General features: G+C 44.5%; 1 protein-coding gene and 1 long non-coding RNA gene across 2 annotated transcripts in view; both read right to left on the bottom strand.

Annotated features, from left to right (window-relative positions):
- Nucleotides 1-24,033, bottom strand: part of CHN2 (chimerin 2) — a 299,981-nt gene that overhangs the window by 61,181 nt on the left and 214,767 nt on the right. The window lies entirely within an intron of this gene.
- On the bottom strand, nt 17,030-22,756 carry LOC146395045 (uncharacterized). The gene is made up of 2 exons (XR_014834080.1): nt 22,000-22,756; nt 17,030-19,672 (listed from the first exon to the last, which is right to left on the bottom strand). It is a non-coding gene; the product is annotated as an uncharacterized LOC146395045 (long non-coding RNA).

Genomic DNA, 24,033 nt, shown 5'->3' on the forward strand with positions numbered 1-24,033 from the left:
AGGGACAGAGACAGGGAGGAAATGAAGGACAGATGTTGATGTGTGGATGCAGATTTGAGTGGCTGATTGTATTTTATGTGTTGATGGCTCCTCTCCCTCTTCCTAGCCTCTTACTGCTGCCTCGTTGGCTTGGCTGTCTGGTTTCTACGGAGAGAAGTAAAATTTAAAGACTTCTGACTGCAGGATATACAAGCTTCTCGAGGGTTCTCATATGCCACTCATGAGTTTGCTGGAGTTTTGTTAGAGTTTTTCTGGATATCTGGGAGCCTGGCACGCAGAGTGGTGTGTGTGTGTGTGTGTGTGTGTGTGTGTGTGTGTGTGTGTGTGTGTGTGTGTGTGCGTGTGCGCGTGTGTGAGAGAGAGCAAGATGGCGCCCTCCTGGGCTGCAGGCTGATGTCACAGCTGGCCAGTGGCTGATGTTACACCTGGCCAGTGGCCGATGTCACACCTGGCCAGCAGCCAATGTCACACCTGGCCAGCAGGGCCCCCACCAGCTGCTGTGGGCTACTTCGTGAGGCTGGGTCAGCTCCTGTGATTGGCTTATTGACCTCAGCAAGTAATTCTTGGCTCCCTCTCCCACTGCACGATTAACCAGATGTTTTACTGTGTCCTGAGGCTGTTGGGGCCTCTCTGGCTGGTCCACAGCAGTCTCTCCTAGAGAAGAACTTGTGGGGAGATGAGCTGGACCAGTTTGATCTGTGTGGGGAGAAGGATTAGCCATGATGACCTCACCCTAATGTCTCTAGGGCTGCCTTCCCCTTTCAATGGAAAAGGAAAAAGACAATTCCAAATTACACAGGAAACCAGAGGAGGGGACTTACAGTGAAAGAGAATTAGAGCCACATGAAAACGAAGTGAGGATAAAAACACTCGAGGAAGGAAATAGGACAATTTTTCCAAAAACCCAAGTCTTGGAAAAGACATTTGAGAATAAATTTAAAAAAAAAAATTAACACATGTGAACGTGAGCCCTTCACAGCCTTCCGAGGGGCAGCTTGTGACCCTGAGCTACCACGTTGCCGGCAAGGAGCACTGCCGTGGGGGAGACTGAAGGATTCCTGGGGAAACCTGAGACCACATGAAAGGGACCAAGGAACAGTCTCTCCTCGTTCAGTGTCACTTCATTCAAAAGCAGGGGAGACTTGTGTGTGTGTGAAAGAACCACTGTCAAATTCAAGGCAAGAGAGTTTTTAACTGGTTGAGTTTCACAAACGTATCTTCTGGGCATGGCATCTGTCTGTTCCTGAATTCTGATATTTGTCACGCCCTTGGATCGTCACACAAAGAACTTTGCAGATGAGATAGGCAAAGGGGAAGGCCAAAGCAAATGGCTTATCTTCTTGGGTGGATTTGCCTAAAAGCAAATCCTTTCCCCTATCCAAGTGAGTGAGGGAAACTAAGAATTCTGATAGGGAACATAGGATAAATATTTTGATTTGATTAAAAACACTCCTGCTCAGGCACTTCTTTGTGTGTGTGTGTGTGTGTGTGTGTGTGTGTGTGTGTGTGTGTGTGTGTGTGTGGTGTGGTGTGGTGTGGTGTGTGGGTGTGGGTGTGGGTGTGGTGTGGGTGTGGGTTTGTCCTGACTGCTGTGACCTTGACTAAATGATCTTTGCACTTGGACCTCTGTTTTCTCTCTTCCCAAAGGTTCAGCCAGGACTGCTTTCCATCTTCAAATGTTCAATAAACATGAACTCCAGGCCCTAGGAATACTGATACCCTTGAAAAGTTAGAAGGTGGCGATGGTGGTGAGATGAGTCCCTGGAATAATTATATAATTTTAAAGACACAGGAGAACAGAGAGGGGACAGCTAATATTAGAATTCTATGTCGATGTGTGATGTGTGTGTGATGTGTGTGTGTGTGTGTGTGTGTGTGTGTGTGTTATACAAACAGTTCAGGGGACATTCCCTTAGTGAACCAATGACTTAGTTGGGTTACGCGCCCCATAGTTTAGAAACTCAAATAGAAACAATACACCCGACTACTTCTAGAACCTTCGCCATCTAAAAATAAATGGAGACTTACGCTTCAATTATACAACAAACATCCTAAATTACAGACTGGGAAAACAACCACTCACAGTATCTGCTTTCTGTTGGGAAAGTTTGAAATTAAGCATCAGGGAAAAAATATATCAGTGCTCTTTGTGATGTATAATCCCCGGGACTTGTTAACAAGGGATCTATGAATATAAGACACTCAAAAAAATTTTTTTTTAAAGTGGGCAATGGAAATTGTGGCACTGCTACTATCTGTAAACTTTAAGTTGAGCCAAGTGTAAAATTTTAACATATGTGCTAATTCATAAACAGAGGCTGTGATTCCCAGACCAGCATCAGGAGAGTGACTCCAGCCCTGAGGGGAAGGCTGGGTCCCCAGCACAGCTGCACAATCCATCTACGTCAGGGCATCTTGCTCCCAGGGCCACCCAGGGCCACCCAGCTGACTTCCCACATACTGAACTGGAACCAAGCGCCCGCTGTGTCGGGATGTCCAAGCATTTTCAAACCTGCCCCTTTCAACACTTGGTTTCTCCTCGGAATTACTTCTTATGTTTCCCTCCTGATGCTTATTTAAATGTGAAATAAAGGGAGAAAGTTCTCCAAGGCCAGAGCCTCCTGGCTGTGTCCTGGCTCTACCTCGGAGTGAAAATGAAAATCAATTACCCCCATGTGGGTATAATTATAGTCACTTAATAAAAGGGAATCAAAAACGATCATCTGGGAAACAACTGGACTCTGTTAGGTGAATGTGTGTGACGCGCACTGCTCAGCACTTGTCACATGGCTTCTAGGGCTCGGTTCTGAGATCCGCTGAGGTGGGGTCTGGAGGGGCATGGGTGCTTAGAGAAGGGCTTGGAGGCTGAGGATGCTGGGAACCGGCCCTCTGCAGGGAGGGGACAGCCTGGCTGTGACTCAGCCTTAAAGACAGGCTTGAAGCTGTTGGCGTGGTGGCAGCTCGGGGGGTTGGGTGCAGGATTTGACCAGGGGACACTGCTATCGCTGAGGGTGGGGCAGGATGGCCTGAAGGAGGCCCAAGGGCAGCCGGGGAAGTGCTCTGACAGTGGCCCTGGCTACAGTCGCAGCTTTGCTGGAAGTATTTGAGTCCCTGGTCGCTGCTCATGTTGAGTCAGACCATCGCCGGTGTCAGGATGTGGCTGCTCCACATCTCAGAATAATCAAGTAACGGATTAGCACTGGAGATACTCAGATGTGTCCTTAACATGCCCAACCTCTGCCGAGTGTCCTGGAACAAGAAGCACAAGAGGTCTACCAGCATCGCTTCAGTGTGACCGTGGCCTGAGTGAGTCAGGAACGGTTCAGGGTGACCTTCCAGCTCCCTGTGATTTGGGAGAAACACTGCAGGTGATAGAGCGCCCTCTGCAGCCCGGTGGGTACACTGGACTTGAGTCTGCACCCTTCCCCGGCTCTTGTCTGTATTCCTGGAACCACCAACGCTTTATAGAGGCGTTCTGCAGACCACCTGACTAGAGCTTGGGAATGCTTGTACAAACACAGGTTTCTGCCCTGCCTGCTGCAGACCTATAATTGAGAATAAGGGTGAGGGCGGGCAGGCAGGAATCTACCTTCTAAACAAAATGCCAGGTGACCTGCATGCACAGTATAGTTGAGATCTGTTGCCCTGGGTGGTACACAGTTACCTGGTAACTCAGGGCAGACCGGGCACAGGGAAGCTCCACTTTTCCCAGTTTGCTCTCAGTCCACGATGGCCTTTCCTCTCTCCCTCTATTCCTCTCTTCCTGCCCACTCTCCTCATTATCAGCCACGGGCTACACCAGGCACTCTGGTGGGTTCGGGAGACTAAAAATGAGGAAGACATGGGTCTTGACTTCCAAGGGCAAATATTCAGTCTGGTTGTGGAGACAGCTGAACAAATAATCACAAAACACTGCGTATGAGCTGTGCTAAAGGTAGAAGCACAGTGTTCCAGGAACAGGGTAGAAAAAGCAATAAATTTAGAGGCTGGAAGGGGAGGTACTCGCATCACATTCAGATCAAGGTCAGAAAAGTCTTCAAACAGCAAGTGACATTGAGATGAACCCCGAAGGAAGAGCAAGAATTTGGGAGATTGAGAATGAAGAAAAAGGCATTTAAATTTTACAGCCAACGAGAGTCACACAAGTTTGAAACATATTTGGGGACATGTCTGGCTTGGTCTCCAATCAGTTACTATTATGGTAATTATTATTATTATTATTATTATTATTATTAAGGGCTACACCTGCGGCATATAGAAGTTCCCAGGCTGGGGGTCCAATTGGAGCTGTAGCTGCCGGCCTACACCACAGCCACAGCAATGCCACATCTGAGCTGCATCTTTGACCTATGCCACCCTTGCGCCAATGCAGGATCCTTAACTCACTGAGCAAGGCCAGGGATCGAACCCGCATCCTCACGGAGACTATGTCAGGTTTCTCACCTGCTGAGCCACAAGAGGAACTCCATTATTGGTTTTGACTCTACTCTGAGACTTACAGAATGGACTTCTCCTCACAGCCTCTTCTCAGCTACCCCCACAGTTTGCTTGAGAGCCTGGGAACGCGCGAGGCGGTCTGGTTCTGAACACACGGCTGCCGCTGCCCTTCCTAATGGGAGGCGAGCTGGGGAGTGGAGGGTGAAATGCCCATGCCTACCGGTTCCCATGGGGGCCGGGGGTAAACCACAGCTCTCAGACAAGGTGACAGTTCAGCCTCTGCTCTCCCTGGGTGAAATGCATTGTTCAGCTCCAATAGCTATCAAATCACACCTGATGCCCTTCCCCGCCCTCTGGTTCCTGCCACTCGTTCACCACAGGCAGGCGTGGTTTAGCTGAATGCTTTGCCCTTTTAAAAACAAAACTTGTAAGCTGGATGTCAGAAAATGGACTGGGAACAATGGTACCCATTCAAAAACTGGAATCCCATGTTCCTGCAGTGGTGGGGAAGTAGGCACGGGCATTAAAGAGGAAGTCAGGCAACCTAGGATTTGGTTTTGGTTTTGTCATCAGGCAGTTGGGTGACTTTGGGCATATCTTTTACCTTTTTGAGGGTCCTTAACTGTCAAGGCACTAGATAAGCTCCAAGACTCCATCTAGCTTTTGAAAAAATTTTATTATTATTATTATTATTATCATTACTTGCTTTTCAGGGTCGCACCTGTGGCATATGAGGTTCCCAGGCGAGGGGTTGAATTGGAGCTGTGCCAATCTACACCACAGCTACAGCAAAGCTGGATCCAAGCTGTGTCTGCGACCTACACCACAGCTCACGGCAACGCCGGATCCCTAACCCACTGAGCGAGGCCAGGGATTGAATCTGCCCCCTCACGGATACTAGTTGGGTTCGTAATCCGCCAAGCCACAATGGGAACTCCCCTGATCCAGCTTTAAATGTATGATTTTACCAGATTATTCTTCGATACTGAAGTATCTGGTTGGAATTATTATTATTAGTAGTAGTATTACTACTAATTCTGCATTACTAAGCAAATCGGGAATTTACACCAGGCAATCCTGGAACATCACGAACACAGTCATTATCTTGCTGCTTATTATCATGCCAAATTATAGCATATTTTAATATTTATAGTGCCGTGCTGGGATTGGCTTAAAAAGTGTGCCTCTCTTCCTAACTCAATTCAGTGACGTCGCTCAGCCACGGCAGGGCTATGTAAACCATGGAAATAGGAAATATGCAAATATCGAAAGTCCCTCCCCGCTCCGGGGGGAAATCATTTCTGGTTGCCAGACATTTAGCAGCACATGACAGATTATGATTTTTTAAAAGGATCCATAAAATTACTTTTTAGGGATCAAATAATATTTTGAGTGGCTGTTTAGATCATAAATTTCATAGTTTTTAAAAGCTGGCTATCTTAAAAAAAATGCATTCGAGCGTTTTTTTCAAAGCCAGAATCGTTGGCATATGATTTATACCCAGCAGGTTCCCTCCTCTTAAGCATACAAGTCTGAGAGTGTTGATAAATGTACACAGCCAGGCACCCATCACCAGATGGGAGGAGCACACTGCCCTGGTCCCTTTCAAGTTAGGTGTGGCCATGTGACTTGCTCTGGCCAAGGAAATGGAAATGGTGATAGGTGTTGTCACTTTCAGGCAGAGGCTTGAAACAGCAGGTCATAAGCAAAGGACAGTACCGGGCAAATACAGTGATGGGCATGTAACATGGGTCAGAAATCAAAGTCTGATGCCTGAAGCCACTGACCTTTGGAGACTGTTTGTTAATGTGCCCTAACCAGGACCATCCCCGCAGACACACCCATGATTACCAGGGAAGGACAAAGCAGATGGATTAGTTGGCTAAAATGCACTGCAAATAAAAATCTATCTCCCTTAGCCTATTGTTCAAGGCCCTTCACACACACACACACAGAAATTTCAAATTCCCTCTCCAGTTTCACTTCCAGAACTTCCTTTTTTATATTCCAGCCATACTGAGTAGTTGAAATCCCCTGAATGTAAATACGACTACTACTCCTATTACTATTAACTGTTGAGGACCTACTATGTACCACATACTTTTCTAGACATGTCGCAAGTATCAGCTCATCTAAAGGACCACACCTTTGCTCTCTCTTGTCTCTACTTTGTATGCCCTTCTCTTCTTTCTTTGTCCGAAAATAGCCTGCTCGCCCTTTATGGTACAGTTCAGATGTCATCTCGTTTTTGAAGTGTCCTTGCCCTGATAAAATTAAATTGCTCCACTACTAAGCTTTCCTGAGTTTGGGTGCAAAACTGAATTGTGTTATCATTATTTGTCTGCGTCTGTGGTTCCCCCACCCTGTCCGCACAGCTGGACTATGGACTCGCTGGGGCACGTATACAGATGGGGTTTCAGGCCTGGGAGGAAAGGACGCGCCAGGGCAGCATTTGGCGGGGTGGTGGGGTAAGGTCTCAACATCGATTACAAGAGAGGCAGAACGAGGCTGGTTAAAGGAATCAACTGTGACTGTATTTTACACTGAAATGTCCAAGCGAATCTTTCAAAATTGTAGAGAATCCCCTTTAAATCGCTCATTAATGAATCGGCGGTTACCCTGGGTGGTCCCTGATCTCGCTACCAATTCTCAAGCAACCACCAACAAACCCTGACATGACCTAGAGAGGGTCTAGCACCAGGGTTAGCATGGTGTCCTCGGTGCTCCAGTGACAGAAGGAGCAGGACTGTCTGCAAATGCCCTTAGGCGCTCACGCTAGGTGATCTGGTAAAACAGCCAGGGGGGTGGGGTCCTGACTGCCCTCCTGGCTGCAGAGCCGAGGCCCAAGCTCCTCTTACCATAGGGCAAGCCCTGTCCTCTGCCGGGGTAACGTTACTTGGGTTCCAAACTCCTCAGGTGCTGAGAACGTGATAATTCCTGTAAACAGCTGGCACCCTGTAAATCCAGACTGCCTGGTGCCAGGGTAGTTTCATTATCTCCCCACGAACAAAATTGCTCTTAGACTCGTCCCATGAAAAGGGAGATAAAGCGGAGTAAGAGCAACTTCTTGCCCTGAAACAAATCCCCCGGGGACAAGCATGTAGCCTCAGCAGGACTTTCCATCTTTTCTCATCTGGCGGACCCCAGCTTTGACAGTTTCTTCTTTGCCTCAATAAAGCCTATTCCAAGGCCTCGTTCATATTGTTTGATGCTGGAAGTTCACCCCAACCTTGGTGGATGGCAGATGGCCACGAAGAATGGACCCATCTTACAAAATATTCACTCTCCCCAGACTGAACAATAGGGTCACTGATCAGCTAGCATTTTATAATTTACAAAGCGTGTTCAGAAGCAGCCATTCATCATCCTATCATAATCATGGGAGAGAGAGAGATAGCTTTGTTATCCCCATTCTATAGGTGAGGAAACTGAGGCTGTTTGTTCAGGCACAAAGCATTGCCCAGTCACACAGCAAGTAAGCAGGAGACTCGGGACAAGAATCAAGGTTTTCTGACTTCACACCACGCTGCTCTGGGTCTCTGGTGACACAATGAGTGTGACCACCGGTGCCATCGACTCTTTTGCTCTTTCTATAAAATGTTTCCTGGTCTTGACAACGCAGCTTTCTATCCAATTACATTTACACAAGAGAGCGCACACCAGCCAACCGTGGCCAGTCTTGCAGAGAAAGAGGAAATACATTCCTCCCTCAACAAAGACTGAAAAGATAAAGAACACTTTCAGAAAAATCTAAGAAAAGGCAATAATGTAGGTTTCTATGTGCTACCTGATCTAGCTGCTGAAACTTCAGCCACCCGAGAGGCACACATTCATTTCCAAAGATACAGAAGAGGGAGAGTATAGTATATGGTATTCATAGTGCAGGTGCAGTACAGGTATAATACAGGTGTGGTGCAGCTGTAGTGCAGGTGTGCCGTAGGTGTGCTGCAGAGTGGGACTCGGGTGAGGTAGGTGAATTTAGAGGGAGAATCGGAGAACTGAAGAATTTAGGGGGCACTCACTCTCAGGTGCAACCCTGTATCTGCACAATCCTGAGAGTGAGCACTTCCTTACATCTTGTGGCCCGGGCCCCTCCGTTGCCTCACCCACATCCCAGCCTTGGTGTAAGCAAGTCTCCTCATCCCAGAGCAAATGGTCTGTCAAATCCTAGCTCAATAATGAAGGCTGTATCTCCAGAAGGAGATCAGAAGCAAACTAGAAATAACTGCAGTTAAACCCAAGCTGTCTTGCCCAGACAGGATCTGGCTCTATAATTTGCAGGACCCAATACAAAATAAAATTGTATGCTTTTTTCAAAAATTATTAAGAATCTCAAGAAGGTGACAGCAGAGCATTAAATCAAACAAGGACCTTCCAAGCACTGGGCTCTGTGAGGCTACAAAGCCTCATGCCCATGAAGCCAGCCCCGTGCCCAGTATGTCCTAACTACCTCTCTGTCCTCCTTCAGAGACATGGCCCTCACGGTGACATTGTCCCCCGTTAGCCAGATTCAGGTCTATGAGCACACGCCAGGTTGCCTAGGAGATGACCTCTAGGAAATTCATGGAGATGTCTCATCAATGGCCACCGAAACAGAACCAAGATGGGATTCAGAAGCTGTGGTCCTGGGTTTGGGCTTGTCTTGGATGCTAATTAGGTTATAAACACAGAATGGTTTTACACTCTGGTTTCCTTGTTTGGGTTGGCTTATAAGTTTGACACTTTAGGCTATGGAGTCCTAATGGTTCATAATTACTCTATGTGGTTAGAGAATTATCTCTATTTGGAATAAGTACAATAAGTACAGCCCCCCCGCCCCAGTCCCGATTATCTGTCTCTTTCTCATTTCTTTTTTTTTTTTTTGTCTTTTTGTCTTTTTTGTTGTTGTTGTTATTGTTGCTATTTCTTGGGCCGCTCCCGCGGCATATGGAGGTTCCCAGGCTAGGGGTCGAATCGGAGCTGCAGCCGCCAGCCTACGCCAGAGCCACAGCAACGCGGGATCCAAGCCGCATCTGCAACCTACACCACAGCTCATGGCAACGCCGGATCGTTAACCCACTGAGCAAGGGCAGGGATCGAACCCGCAACCTCATGGTCCCTAGTCGGATTCGTTAACCACTGCGCCACGACGGGAACTCCGTCATTTCTACGGCCATTTTAAAAGGAGTTAAATATTGGCGCAGCTATGGAAAACAGTATGGAGGTGATCAAGCAATACCACACCTGGGCATATACCCAGAAAAGGTGAAAGCTCTAATGTAGAAAGATACCTGCACCCCAATGTTCATATCAGCGCTAATACAATAGCCAAGACATGGAAGCAACCTGAGTGTTCATCAACAAAGGAATGGATAAAGAAGATGTGGTACATATATACAATGGAATACTACTCAGCCATAAAAAAGAATGAAATAATGCCATTTGTAGCACTAGGGATGGACCTAGAGATTATCAAAGCACGTGAAGTAAGGCAGACAGAGAATGACAAATATCATATGATCTCACTTATACGTGGAATCTAAAAAATAGTACAAATGAACTTATTTACAAAAGAGAAACAGACTTATAGACATAGAAAACAAACTTATGGTTACCAAAGGGGAAAGTAGGGTAAGGGATAAATTGCTAGCTGGGACCAACTGCAAACTACTACATATAAAATAGATAAACAACAAGGGTTTACTGTATAGCAGAAGGAAGTATATATATATAATATATATATTTTAACTATATTATATAGTTATATAGTTACATACGTATAACTGAATCGCTTTTCTGAATACCTGAAACTAACCCAATATTGTAAATCAAATATACTTCAAAAATAAATAAAAGGTAAATATGTTGTCATTAACGAAGATACAAATTCGTTGAAAAACAATCATCAAATTTACAGTTGATTTCTATCAATTATGTTATTTTCTCCATCAGAGAGAGATTTAAAAAAAGCAAAAAGAAGTACTTCTGGAGGCTTCTGTACTACTGTACTATACTTACCTCACCGTAGAGCTAAGTACAAATGGTGCTCAAAAAGACACCTTAATCAGGGTATTAATTCGAGGTCCCAATACAACATCAAACTTACAATTAATCCCAAATTTTATCCGCCTTGATTTCATTCGCGTGTTGAATTTACTGTTTTTACTGATTGCCTATTATGTTCCAGGTGCTGCTCTCAGCATTGGAGACACAAGTGAACATAATACACACCAGTCTCTGCCCTTAAGGAGAGTATGTGCTCATGGAGAGAGAGACAGAACAAATAAGCAAATATATTTAATAGATGCTATCTGCTACGGAGAAAATAAAACTGAGAGGGGAGGTGGCCGAGCTACATATCTCTGCCTAGTTAACTAAAGCTTCAATGAGTTTCCCTCCCATGTCTCCATCCATCACTTTGCTGATTCTCCCTCCACCCTTCCTGGTCCCCAGTTCAGTAACTTGTACTATGTAATATCTGCCCCTGCTTGTATAGAGAGAAAAACATGGAGGGAGGGAGGTGGCTTTTGCTTCTCTCCCTCTTTCTTTTTAGTTTGTTATGGCACACAAAATAATAAAGCAACACACACACTATCATCAAATGAATACACGGTATTAGTTTTCTGTGGCTGCTGTAACAAATGACTACAAACTTGGTGTCTTAAAACGAAGCACACGTATTCCCTCACAGTTTGGGAGGCCAGAGTCTGGAATTAGTTTGAGCCAAAATCAAGGGCTGTGCTGGCCTTGGAGGCTCTAGGAGAGAATCTGTTCCTTGTCTTCTCTGGCTTCTGGTGTCCACCCATGCTCCTTGGCTTCTGGCTGCATCACTCCAGCATTTTCAAATCTCTCTGTGTTTCATCTTGACATTGACTTTCCCTCTGTACCCCGTCTGTGAAATCTCCTTCTGCTTCTCTCTTATGGAGATGTGTGTGGTGGCACGTAGGGCCCATCTGGATGATCCTGGATGATGTCTTCATCCAAGAACTTTAATTTAGTCACATTTTCAAAGACCCTTTATTCCAAATAAAGTAACCTTTGCAGTTTCCAGGGATGAGGACCGACATCTTTGGGGCCGTTATTCTGCCTACCACGGCATCCTCAACAACCCACTCCTTCCCCACCTCCTGCAGTGTTGCCTTTTGGGTTACTTGGTGCTTTTTAGGAGACCGATGATTCGTGTGCACTGTAAACAGACAAAATGAACCTGCCTATTTGTCTTAAAGATATCCATCAGGTGAAAGTAAAATACACACCCTGGACTTCTTAAACCTCTACCACATCCGCTGGGGAAGATCCTGGAAGCCACTTCATGAAACTCAGAGTGAAATAGTGACTAACCACAAACTGAATTTGGCTCTCCATTCTTTCCCCTAGAGGGAGAGAAAAGGAAGTGATATAAACATCCCCCAAGGGTGGTTTTCTTTAGAGCAGAGTAAACACCAGGTTACCGCCCACCTGGAATCCTCTTTTTCTCTTTGCTTGGCTTTTGTCCAAACTGTTCCACAGGCTGTGAACACCTGTGTTCCTGCCTTGTGTAGAGGGACCACAGCTTTGCCTATAGCTCCATGTTGGTTCTTCGGAGCCCGGCCACCACACTACCAGTCACAACCAAATTAATTTGGGTTAACAGTGTGCCAGGCACTGTGCTCGATACATTGCAGATCCCCATCAGTGATTTGGAATGAATGTAAGGAGTCTCGCTTATTCCTAGGTGGAGGGCCAGCCACTGTGAAGTGCCAATAGTAAATATTTTAGGCTCTGCAGGCCAAATGTGCTGTGTCCTGTCCAGATGACTCAACCCCACCATTGCAGGAGGACAATAGCCTTAGTCTATACCTCAACAAATGGACACCACTGTGTTCCAATAAAACCTTATTTACAAAATAAAGTGTATTTATTCCTGTCCTGGGCCCAAAGGTCAGATTCTGACTTATGCCCTACCACAAGAAGTTGAACCATGTCCACTGACTAAAAGATAACTCAGATTTGTCTTTCATCATTCCGTCTCCAAAGCGGATTTCCTGACCCGTGGACTATTTTTCAGGCACTCACTGGGTTTACATAATCCTAATAACATTTCATTTTTTAAGAGACTCTCATTTTTCCTGTAATTCTCAAGTGGTCTGCTTCTCTCTGTGCAAAATAATGGGAAGTCATTTCACTTAACCGCTCTGAGTTTATTCTGCTCAGCTCAGGTGAACAGAGACTTAACTCTGCAGAGTTATCAAGTCTCTCCTATAATATGAGAGCATTTCATGGGTAACTTCTAGGACCCAGACTGGTGATTTGTGAGTCAGAAAATGCACTATGAAAATGGTGCTACCTAGTACTTTATCAGACCTAGCAATTCTGATTACGAATCACCAGTCCAGGCCCTGTGTGGGAAGCTAGCACTGGTTCCTGTCCTCACAACCAAGTTAGTGATAATAGAAGTGAACAGGCAATTATCATATAATTATGTATATAATGATAATTACATATATATTTGCACAATATATTTGCACACTATATATACATATATACATATATTTGCACACTATATATACATATACATTATATATATATCATTATATATATATAATGATAATTACATATATATTTGCACAATATATTTGCACACTACATTATACAATGCAATGTATTCTATAAATTTCATATTAATTATATAATATGAATATAATTATATTATATAATTAACATGTATAACATATATACAGTTTTGTAACTATGATAACTGCTAAGCTGGGAGAGGTGTAATGTGCTCTGGGAGCATAGAGCTTTCCCTGAAGGATGAGAAGGAGACGGCCACACAGTGAGAAGGAGTCCAGAGGATTATTCCAGGCAAAGGGAACAGAAGTGCAAGGACTTGGGAGTGAGTCAGAGGGTGAACCAGAAATAAGAAGGAAGTGAGGAGCTCCCATTGTGCAGTGGAAACAAACCCTACTAGTGTCCGTGAGGATGTGGATTCGATCCCTGGCCCTGTTCAGTGGGTTGGGGATCCGGCGTTGCTGTGAGCTGTAGTGTAGGTCACAGACGTGGCTCAGATCTAGTGTTGCTGTGGCTGTGGCATAGGCCAGCAGCTGCAGCTCTGATTCAACCCTCTGGCCTGGGAACCTCCATATGCCATGAGCATGGCCCTAAAAAAGCAAAAAAAAAAAAAAAAAGTAGGTGAGGCAGACACACACTAGATCATATAGACTCTTGTAGGATACATCGGGAGACTACATCCAAGAGCCTGGGGTAGAGTGGAAGTGACGTGGTAGCATACATGCGTGCTAAGGTATGAACTAATAAAAGAGTTAGGAAAAAGCTGCCATTTCTGACCTGCAATTCCAACGATATGCCTCTAAGAAGTCACTTCTCAGAGCTACAAATCCAAGGGCACAATTTATTTATTATTATTTTTTTGTCTTTCTGTGTGTGTGTTTTTTGCTTTTTTTTGCTTTTTTTTTTTTAAGGGCTGCACACATGGCGTATGGAGGTTCCCAGGCTAGGGGTCGAATTGGAGCTACAGCTGCCGGCCTACGTCACAGCCTCAGCAATGCAGATCCGAACCACGTCTGCGACCTACACCACAGCTCATGGCAATGCAGGATCCCTAACCCACTGAGCGAGGCCAGGGATTGAACCGCAACCTCATGGTTCCTCGTTGGATTTGTTTCTACTGCGCCGCAATGGGAACTCCAAAAGGACACAATTTGAACATGATATCACAAAGTTCTGGGAACGTTAGAAAGCTGTTCATGTTCTAGGAGAGAAAAAAACCCAGAAAGCTCAGGAAATAAGGAAAAAAGGTGTCAGAATCCCACAGTTTTATAAAATAAGGTATTGTATGCCTATAAGGAAAAAGAGCAGATGCAAGAAACCTAGAACTCAGATGTTAACACTGTGTATCAAGTAGCCACATTCCCGAAATAAAAGCTACTTACTCTGAATAAAGGTCATTAGCCTCTAGATCAGGTTAATGGGAAGTTTCTGAAATTTCCTGCTGGCAGTAGTTTTCAAAAAAGCCTGCCAATAAGAACTGCCTGCCAAGTTTCAAAAAATATGGGTCTTGGGTCCCATCCCAGACTAACTGAACCAGAACCTCTGAGAACAGAGTCTACTATTTTGATGAAGTTACCCATGATTCTTATGTGCATTGCTGACTTATTAGTTATTTGTTTGCTTTTTAAAATCTCTCTGCTTTACCGGGATAGGATTCACATGTAATAAACTGCACGTATTTAAAGCGAAAAATATTTGGCCATTATTTCTTCAAAGATTTTTTTGTACTGTCCTCTCTTCCTTTCTTTTCTCTTCGAGAACTGTAACTGTATCAGACTGGCTGACACTGTCCCATAGCTCACTGAAGCTTTTTTTTTTTTTTTTTTTTTTTTAATGATTGTTTTACGGTGCTGTGCTATTTCTGCAGTACAGCATACTGACCTGGTCATCCATATTTATAGATTCTTTTTCTCATCTCATCCCTCATCACGGTCTCTCCCAAGAGACTGGATATCCTTCCCTGTGCTCTACAGTAGGACCTCTTGCTTACCGGTGCTAAATGTAACAGTTTGCCTCTACCAACCCCAAACTCCTCCTCCATCCTACTTCCTCCCCTCTCCCCCTTGGCCACCACAGGTCTGTTTTCAGTTTTGTAAATAGGTCCATTCGTGCCATCTTTTAGATTCCATATAAAAGTGATATCACTAAAAACTATTTTTGGATAGTTTGGATTTCTGTCGTTGAGGTCTTTTATTTTTTCTTCTGCAACTCTAGTCTGCTGTTAATACCATCTAGTGTGTTTTTCATCTCCAGCATGATGTGCTTATCTCTAAAAGTTGGATTTGGATCTTTTGTGTGCCTCTACTTAACATTTTACATACAAGGAATACAGTTTGAATACAGTTATAATGCCCCTTCGAGTGTCCTTGTCTGCTCATTTTAACATCTCTGATAGTTCTGAATTAATACACCTCCTCATCATAGGTCACATGTTTCTGCCTCTTCCCATGTCTGCAATCGTTCATTGGATGACAGAGGTTCTGATTTTTACCTTGTTGGATACTGGGTCTTTCAGCATTCCTATAACTCTTCTTCAGCTTTGGTCTCATATGAAGTTAAGTTACTTGAAAACAATTTGGTCCTCTATGTCTTGCTTTTATAATTTCCTAGGTGGTTGTGGCACAGGGCTCAGTCTAGGCTCATTTTGCCCCACTACTGAGGCAGAAACACCCTGAGGACTCAACCCAGTGCCCCATCAATTATGACACTTTCCAGTCCAGCTGGTGGGAAGAACTGCTATTCCTGGTCCAGTGTGAGCCTCTGCAATGTTTCCTTTAATCCTTTTGCAGCTTCTTCCCCGGGCTTGGCTAGTTTCCTCACACCCATGCCCTGGTACTGTGGAATTTGCTGCAGTGAGGTCTGCCTAATACTTCAGGGCACCTATACCAGGAACCCAGATCTCTGGTTGTCTCTCTTGGTGCAGTTCTCCCATCTGCTTTCTCGGTCCTTTGAACGCCAGCTTCTTTGGTCTCCCTGGACTCTCCGCTCCATCTCTTCATCTCAAAGTCCTCTGAGATCTGCCTGAGCTTCTCTCCTTGTACCACTGCCCGGGCACTAGCTAAAGGCAGTAGGCAAAGGCAATTACAGGGCTCTCTTCATTTGTTTCCAGACACTGTCCTTTGTTGTCTGATGTCCAGTGTCTTAAAAAACTGTTTTTCTCTCTCTCTGTCTCGATCTATCTATGTATCCATCCACGGTTGTTTTAGGATTGAGGGTGAGCCTAGTTCTTTTTACTCTATTTGGTCCTGAACAGTTAGTCTAGAATAGTGAGTCTCAACCCCTTGGGAATTCATTGAAATTGGCTGGGCAGATTTAAAAACTACTGTTGTTTCTCTTTCCTACCCCAAAGATTTTGATGTAGTTGGTCTGTGGTGTGGCCTTGGTATGGGGGTTTTTAGAAGCTCCCAGATGATGATAATATACCTCCAAGATCAAGAACCACTGGACAGATGGTCACCTTTCAAATGAGATGCAGGTGTAGCCCCTTCCAGTGGGAGAGTTAGGCAAGAATCTTGGGGTTTCTCTCAAACCAGGAATCCTGTAACTGGAGGCCTAAGTGTCTTTGTCTTTTTGGTACTATAGTGATGACTAACAAGAACTCAGACCCCCACACTTGATAGTCAGGTCATTTAATTTGTTAAGTGAGAGCAATTGAATTTCACCAGCTTTTTGGGGTTTAAAAATATATACTGTTTGGTTAAAAATAAAAAAAGTCCCAAAGAGAAAACAAACCTGTGTTGATTACAATATGACAATAAGAACAACAATGGGTAAACGTCTAAACTTAAAAAATGATTTTTGGGAGTTCCTGTTGTGGCTCAGCAGGTTACAAACCCGACTAGTGTCCATGAGGATGCAGGTTCAATTTTTGGCCTTGCTCAGTGGGTTAAGGATCCGGCATTGCCACGAGCTGTGGTGTAGGTCACAGACGTGGCTCAGATCTGGCGTGGCTGTGGCTGTGGTACAGGCTGGCAATTTCAGCTCTGATTCAACCCCTAGCCTGGGAACTTCTGTATCTGTGGGTGTGGCCCTCAAAAAATTTTTTAAAATTATTTTTTCCAGATTGGTCTTAATGACTGCGCGTGCAGTGCTGGATTTATTGTGTTGATGTTGATCATTCATCGTTTAATTGGTTAACAGCTGGATGAGGATACAATGGTATCCTCGCTTTGAGGGCCTACTACAGAGCCAGATTTTGCATATCCAAATGGGGGTAATAAAAACCTACACATGGCACAGTCCATATTTGGTTGCTAGACGAGTTTATTGCATGCTTTTCCAGAGTCTGACACTGAAACACATGCACTGAATTCAGAACTTTCCTCCACTAATACGGAGACCTGACTTTGGGATGGGATAGGCCTGTTTGGGGTCTCTGTCTCCTTGAATTTCGTTGGAAGGCAGGGTTCTCAATGTTCCCAATGGGAATCCAGCGAGGACTCTTAATTATCGTGTGAGTCTTGACTACCACACTAGACCACCATCCTTCTGAGTACTGGTAGGATCTCCTTCAAAATCTATACTAACATCCTGCTCAGGAAAGAAAGCATGGGACAAAGGTGAGGGAGGAAGGCCCCAAGGACTCAACCCAATGCCCCATGAATTACGACACCTTCCAGTCCAGCTGGTGGGAAGAACCTCTATTCTTGGTCCAGAGTGAGCCTCTGCAATGTCATCTGGGGCCAACTGTGTCATCTGGGGCCAAGAGGATAGGATGAGGGGAGAATCTGGGGTAGCATTCTGTCTCTAGCTGCTGATTCTACCCAGATAGGCTTCAGATCCAGAACAAACCTCTCTTCTCCCTATTCATGATTCCTTTCCTCCTTTCTTATAATCCTTCCAAAGTGCCTTCAAAGTGCCTCCAACTCCTAGAGTGACCCACGAGAAACAAACAACCCCAGAAATGCATGAAACAGATCTGGTCCCATAGATCCTATTGGGGCCAAGGCTGAAGGTGGGTTAACTATCTCAGTGGTATAGTGAGGTCTCTGCCTGGATGGCTACTAAAACTTCCTCCCCCTTTTGTAGGTGTGACCCGTTCCTCCCTTTGAGAGGTAGAATATAGCCTCCCTGCTTTTGAATCTGGGCTGGCCTTGTGTCTGGCTTTGGCCAAAGGAATATGGCAGAAGAGATGCTGAAAGACTTTGGAAGCCTTGCAGCCACTTGGCCCTTAAGCTGTTTTGGGTTACATTTAATTATTTACTTAATTAAGAAATACTTCTGAGTATTTCCCAGACACTGTTACGGACAATGTAATGACCAAGAGACACAAAGATCTCAATCTCCTACTCAGCAAAAGCAGGAAATAAACAAGCAAGCGAATGAGCCAGGTTAATTATGCCAGAAACTAAAGAGTCATACAGGGCATGTGACTAAAGAGGGTCAGGGTGAGGGTGGTCAGCTGAGACACACCTGCAAGGGATTCCATGGGAGCTGACACCCGAAGGACAAGAAAGAGCAAAGTGGGAATGTCTAGGGGCAGAAGACTCCAGAGAGAACCCCAGACGTGATGGGAAAGACCCAGTGTGGAAAAGGGCTTGACAGATTCTAGGAACAGGAAGAAGACAGTTAAATTCAGTTCAACAATTTTCTAGAATAGCTGGTACCTGTCGACAGAGATCCATCCTAAGTGCCTAGAATACCAAGCAGAGAAAAAGAGGAAGTTCCTGTCATTAAAAGTTTGTTTGGTATGTGGTTTTCTACCTGTTTTTTGTTTAACACCCAACACTCCCTATGCAAGCGTGCTATTCCGAGGGCACTTACATATATGTAGATCTCTTCGTAATGATAATCCCATGATCCAAGACGTTTCTGTATTTAGGCTCTGTACAACCAGGAAAGTCTCTTTCTTCATCCACTGAAATCCAATATGGCAAATCCTTACACATGCCTAACAGAGAGCAGGTTCTCCAGAAATAATAGTTTTCTTTCATGACTAATACTAGATGAATGAGACAAATGCCACATTTGTTAGCTCTCTGATTTCAGGGAAATAGGTGTCTCTGCTAACAGGCCAGTCCGTGGATTAATAGAATTGAAATTATAATAAAAGAACTATTTGTTCCTTTCCAACACTTAAGGGTAACAATTCAACAGATATTTTGAATAGTTCTGCACAACTGTGTTCACAGTCTGTTTCTAATATTACTCCTCACAAAGGTTGTTTAATCAGCCAGCAATGGCCATCTCAAACAGAATCAATGTCCCAAAGGGAGAGGCAAAGAAGAAAGATACTTCCTCAAAGCAAAGCAAAACAAAACAAAAACATGATCTGGATGGGATAATAGTTGAAAAAGAGGTTTACAAAATATGGTAAAGAAAGTAAGGTTATACTGGCTGTGGATTTTAATATGAGTGCAAAGGGGTCAAAGAAGTGCCTGAAATTTAACTTAAGGAAACAGTTAAACCCATTCTCGCAGATTTAGCTACAAGAATGTTCATTGCAGTGCTGTGGCTAAAATGGAAAAAAAAAATAGAAGTTAAACATAACCATGAATCACAGTGCATCCCTTCAATGAATTGCTATGCAGGCATTAGAAATGATTTTATTAAGGATTACTTGGTAATCTAGATTTTTTGGGGGGGTACACCCACGGCATACGGTGAAAGTTCCCAGGCTAGCGGTTGAATTGGAGCTGCAGCTGCTGGCCTACACCACAGCCACAGCAGGGTCAGATCCAAGCCGCATCTGCAACCTATACCACAGCTCACAGCAATGCTGGATTGTTAACCCACTAAGCGAGGCCAGGGCTCGAACCCGCAACCCGCTGAGCCACAATGGGTACTCCTAGAAAGCTGTATGTAAGAAATAGTTATGAGAGAAAAGGCAAACTGGGTTTTCAGGTAATGAGGGCTCGGGTTCCCTGACTGTTAAGATTGAGGTAATGCGGCATGAATCTCTTGAATCCGAAGCGTATTTATCTCAACCAGCAGGAAATTCAGTGGCCTCCAAATATCTCTGGGCAGTGGGGGTCTTGTGCAGCATAGTTCTCCACCATCCAGGTCTGCTTCCCTGTTTTTGTTAATGTCACAACCTGTTCTGTACCTTCACTACCCCTTTCCTGCCCACCCTGGGACCTGCACGGGCCATCACTGCATTAGCTTTATTTCCCCCATGTTTCACTCGAAAACTCTGTGTGTATCAGGTGTAACTGAAGCTTAGGGGTCGTGGATGGCAAAGAACAGTGTTTTTAAGGCACCACCTAACAAACCACTCGAAATCATTTATTAGAGTCTGTGTTCTTTGCGGTCCTTAAACCACCCTCATTGGCCTCGCAAAGCTCTAGCCTCTTGCTCTGACCCCACCTCCTCAACCATCCAGACACTTGTGCTCTCTATATATATATACAATGATTGAAAACAATTATATATTTACACCATAAATTTTATATACACATAAATTTTGAAAACTTAAACATAAAGAAAAAGGGAGTTCCCATTGTGGCACAGTGCAAACAAATCTGTCTAGGAACCATGAGGTTGCAGGTTCGATCCCTGGCCTCGCTCAGTGGATTAAGGATCTAGCGTTGCTGTGAGCTGTGGTGTAGGTCGCAGATGTGGCTTGGATCTGGCATTGCTGTGTCTGTGGTGTAGGCCAGCCGCTACAGCTCCGATTAGCCCCCTAGCCTGGGAACCTCCATATGCTGCAGGTGCAGCCCTGAAAGATAAAAACACAAAAAACAAAAAAAATAAAGGAAAAGGTAGCTTTCTATTGCCCCTTTCCTTTCCCAAACTTTTCCCGATAGCGTTCCATTTCATAAATGACCTGTCAAAGTATCTTCCTAAACAAAGGTTTATCTACCCAGGACAGAAATTATGGTAAACTCCTTAGCAGGAAAAAGCTACTGTGGTCTGTTATGGTTTTAAAGAGCTTAAGTGCTGGGTAGATGAAAATGGTAGATGTCTCTGCAAGGTCAGTTATGGATACACAACGAATGATTTTAAAACATATGTTTTCTGACATACAGATGGCCAACAGGCACATGAAAAAATGCTCAACATCGCTAACTATTACAGAACTGCAAATCAAGGAGTTCCCATCATGGCTCAGAGGTTAATGAACCCGACTAGTATCCATGAGGACGCAGGTTCGATCCCTGGCCTTGCTCAGTGGGTTAAGGATCCAGCATTGCCGTGAGCTGTGGTGTAGGTTGCAGACGTGGCTCAGATCCCGTGTTGCTGTGTCTATGGTGTAGGCTGGCAGCTACAGCTCTGATTCGACCCCTAGCCTGGGAACCTCCATATGCATCAGGTGCTGCCCTAAATACACAAAAAGACCAAAAAAAAAAAAAAAAAAGAAAAAAAGAAATGCAAATCAAAACTACTATGAGGTACCACCTCATACCGGTCAGAAGAGCCATCATCAAAAAGTCCATGAATAATGAATGTTGCAGAAGGTATGGAGAAAAGGATACCCTCCTACATGGTTGGTGGGAATGAAAATTGGTGTAGCCACTATGGAGATGAAGAACCGAATGGAGGTTCCTTAAAAAACTAAAAACAGAGTTACCATATGATCCAGCAACGCCATTCCTGGGCATATATCCAGAGAAAACTCTAATGCAAAAAGATACCTGCACCCGGATGCTCATTACAACACTGTTTACAATTGCCAAGCCATGGAAGCAGCCTCAATGTCCACTGACAGAAGAATGGATAAAGAAATTGTGGTGTATACATGCAGGTTCAGTCCTGTAAATTATGTCGCATTTCACTCTACACAGTCTAGGTATATGTCTAATAGTCATCTTAGTACAAATGATCATTTATAGTCAACGCGGGGAAAATAACCTGGTATTTCCCACCGCCACGACTTGGATTCCTGCCAGCTCCCTTCAGCCCAGTTGTTCCCAATTCCATACATCGTTCAGATCCCATTCCCTCTCAAGGCTTTCCTTGATATCCCAGCCTCTTCTTGGGTTTCCAGACCTTATAATCATGATAGAGCGTTAAGTCAAACATTCTCTGAATCGTACTTCTTTGCATACACATCGCTTTTTGTCAATCAAAAGATACTTAAAAAGAGAAATCCACCCTCACAGCATGCAGCACGTGCACTGAGCACTCTAGGTGCAAAACAAATATTTGCTGACACAAACATGGAGTAGAAGAAATAGCACGAAATAAAACACTTCTGCGAGTAAGAGCTAGTTCCTCTGATGGAAAAACTATGTGCACGAACTGTAATTCTTTTCGGTAATCGTATTCTGGAACGTCTCTTTATGCCCTTGGAGTTGCAGAGCTGTTAGCCAGGGAGGAAGGGCAGAGCTGCAGCTTCCCCTTGTCAGCTCGGATTCCCCACAAACATTTTTCTTCTGGTTGCAGCAGCCAAATTATAGCTCAAGAGAAAAACATAATTATATTCCAAAAGGCCAGGGATAGCTGCTGAACATACTCTATGAACAAAACAACAAGAGATAAATGGTGATTACCCATGATGCATAACTAATCTAAAATATTCCTGGGATTGAGACAAAATGATTTTACATTTTTTGCCTTCTGTTTTTCACTTTAAAAATATTAGTTAAGGGAGTTCCCACTGTAGCTCAGTGGTTAACAAACTTGACTAGTATCCATGAGGATGCGGGTTCAATCCCTGGCCTCGCTCAGTGAGTTAAGGACCCATGACCCATGAACTGTGCTATAGGTCGTGGACGTGGATCACATCCTGTGTTGCCATGTCTGTGGCGTAGGCTGGCAGCTGTGGCTCTTATTCAACCTCTAGCCTGGGACCTTCCATATGCCTCAGGTGCAGCCCTAAAAAGCAAAAAAAAAAAAAAAAAAAAAAAAATTTAGTTAAGGAGTTCCCCGATGGCTCAGTGGGTTAAGGACCTGGCATTGTCACTCTAGCGGATCAAGTTGCTGCTGTGGCCCAAATTTGATCACTGGCCAGGGAACTACCGCATGCCATGCGTGTGGCCAAAAATTAGTTACGTTTTGGTCTGGTTGATTGACAAGTGAAGTTCAAGTCTTTCATATTTCCATACGTATTTACTAATAAAATTAGTTCCTTCTAGTGGAGATACATACCCACCCTCTCACAGCCACAGTCACACAGGTGGCCCTCCCGTTTCCTCTGGCTGGCTCCCCCACATAAGAGCAGCACGAATTCATCCATGCCTGTTCGTCTACACCAGGATCTTGTAAAATTCTTGCTGACCTATCTGCACTGGGGGCATGGTGTCATGTAACTATGCCTCGGTGTGCTGCTGGGTAGAGTTCAAACAATTTCATGAGTCCAGAGCACAGAGGAGAAACAGGAGGGGGCTGCTCGGAGGAATGAGATCTCCCAAGCATCTGATTTCGTGAGTGAGTAAAATGTAGATTTCTGAGTTAGGATCTTTCCCTCATTCCCTCTTGTGAGTGACTGGTCTACGGGAAGGCCTGGGGCCCCTGCCGCTCAGTGAGAGATGATGGCAAGCCCGCTGGAGGAGTGTTCTCCTGCGAAGGGAAGAACGGAGAACTCCCTCTGTCCTGTCACCTCTCTTGCCCTCTGCTTTAAACACTGTTGTGTGATGCCTGTGATGCAACAGTGATTTTATTGTGCATGTGTTGACCAAATCAAGAGGGCAGGGCACATATGGTATGGTTGGCAGAAGAGGAGTAGAAAGAGCCTGAGTCCAGGATGAAACCACAGGCCCCAAGCCACCCTGAAACCACCTACCTTGGCCTCTTTGTTAAAGAAACAGTAAATATTCTGAAGATTAAAATCTGTTAGCTGGACTCTGGTATTTACCAAAAAAAAAAAAAAAAATGTTACCTTTAAACGCTAAGAAAATACCAAATTACGGATGAATGGATTAAGAAGATGTACATATACACAGTGGACTCCTACTCAGCCATAAAAAGACACCCTAATGCCATGTGCAGCAACATGGATGGAATTAGAGATTCTCATATTAAGTGAAGAAACCCTAAAAGAAAAAGACAAACACCATATGATATCACTTATTTGCGGCATCTAAAATACGGCACAGAGGAGTTCCGTTTGTGGCGCAGCAGAAACGAATCTGACTGGTATCCATGAGGATGGAGAACAAAGTTTGATCCTTGGCCTTGCTCAGTGGG

The sequence above is a fragment of the Sus scrofa genome, chromosome 18 (assembly GCF_054392235.1).
Source record: "Sus scrofa isolate SSC_HxYL_T2T_F1_AM1 chromosome 18, Sscrofa_HxYL_maternal_Yorkshire_Landrace_v2.0, whole genome shotgun sequence".
NCBI classification, from domain to species: domain Eukaryota; kingdom Metazoa; phylum Chordata; class Mammalia; order Artiodactyla; family Suidae; genus Sus; species Sus scrofa.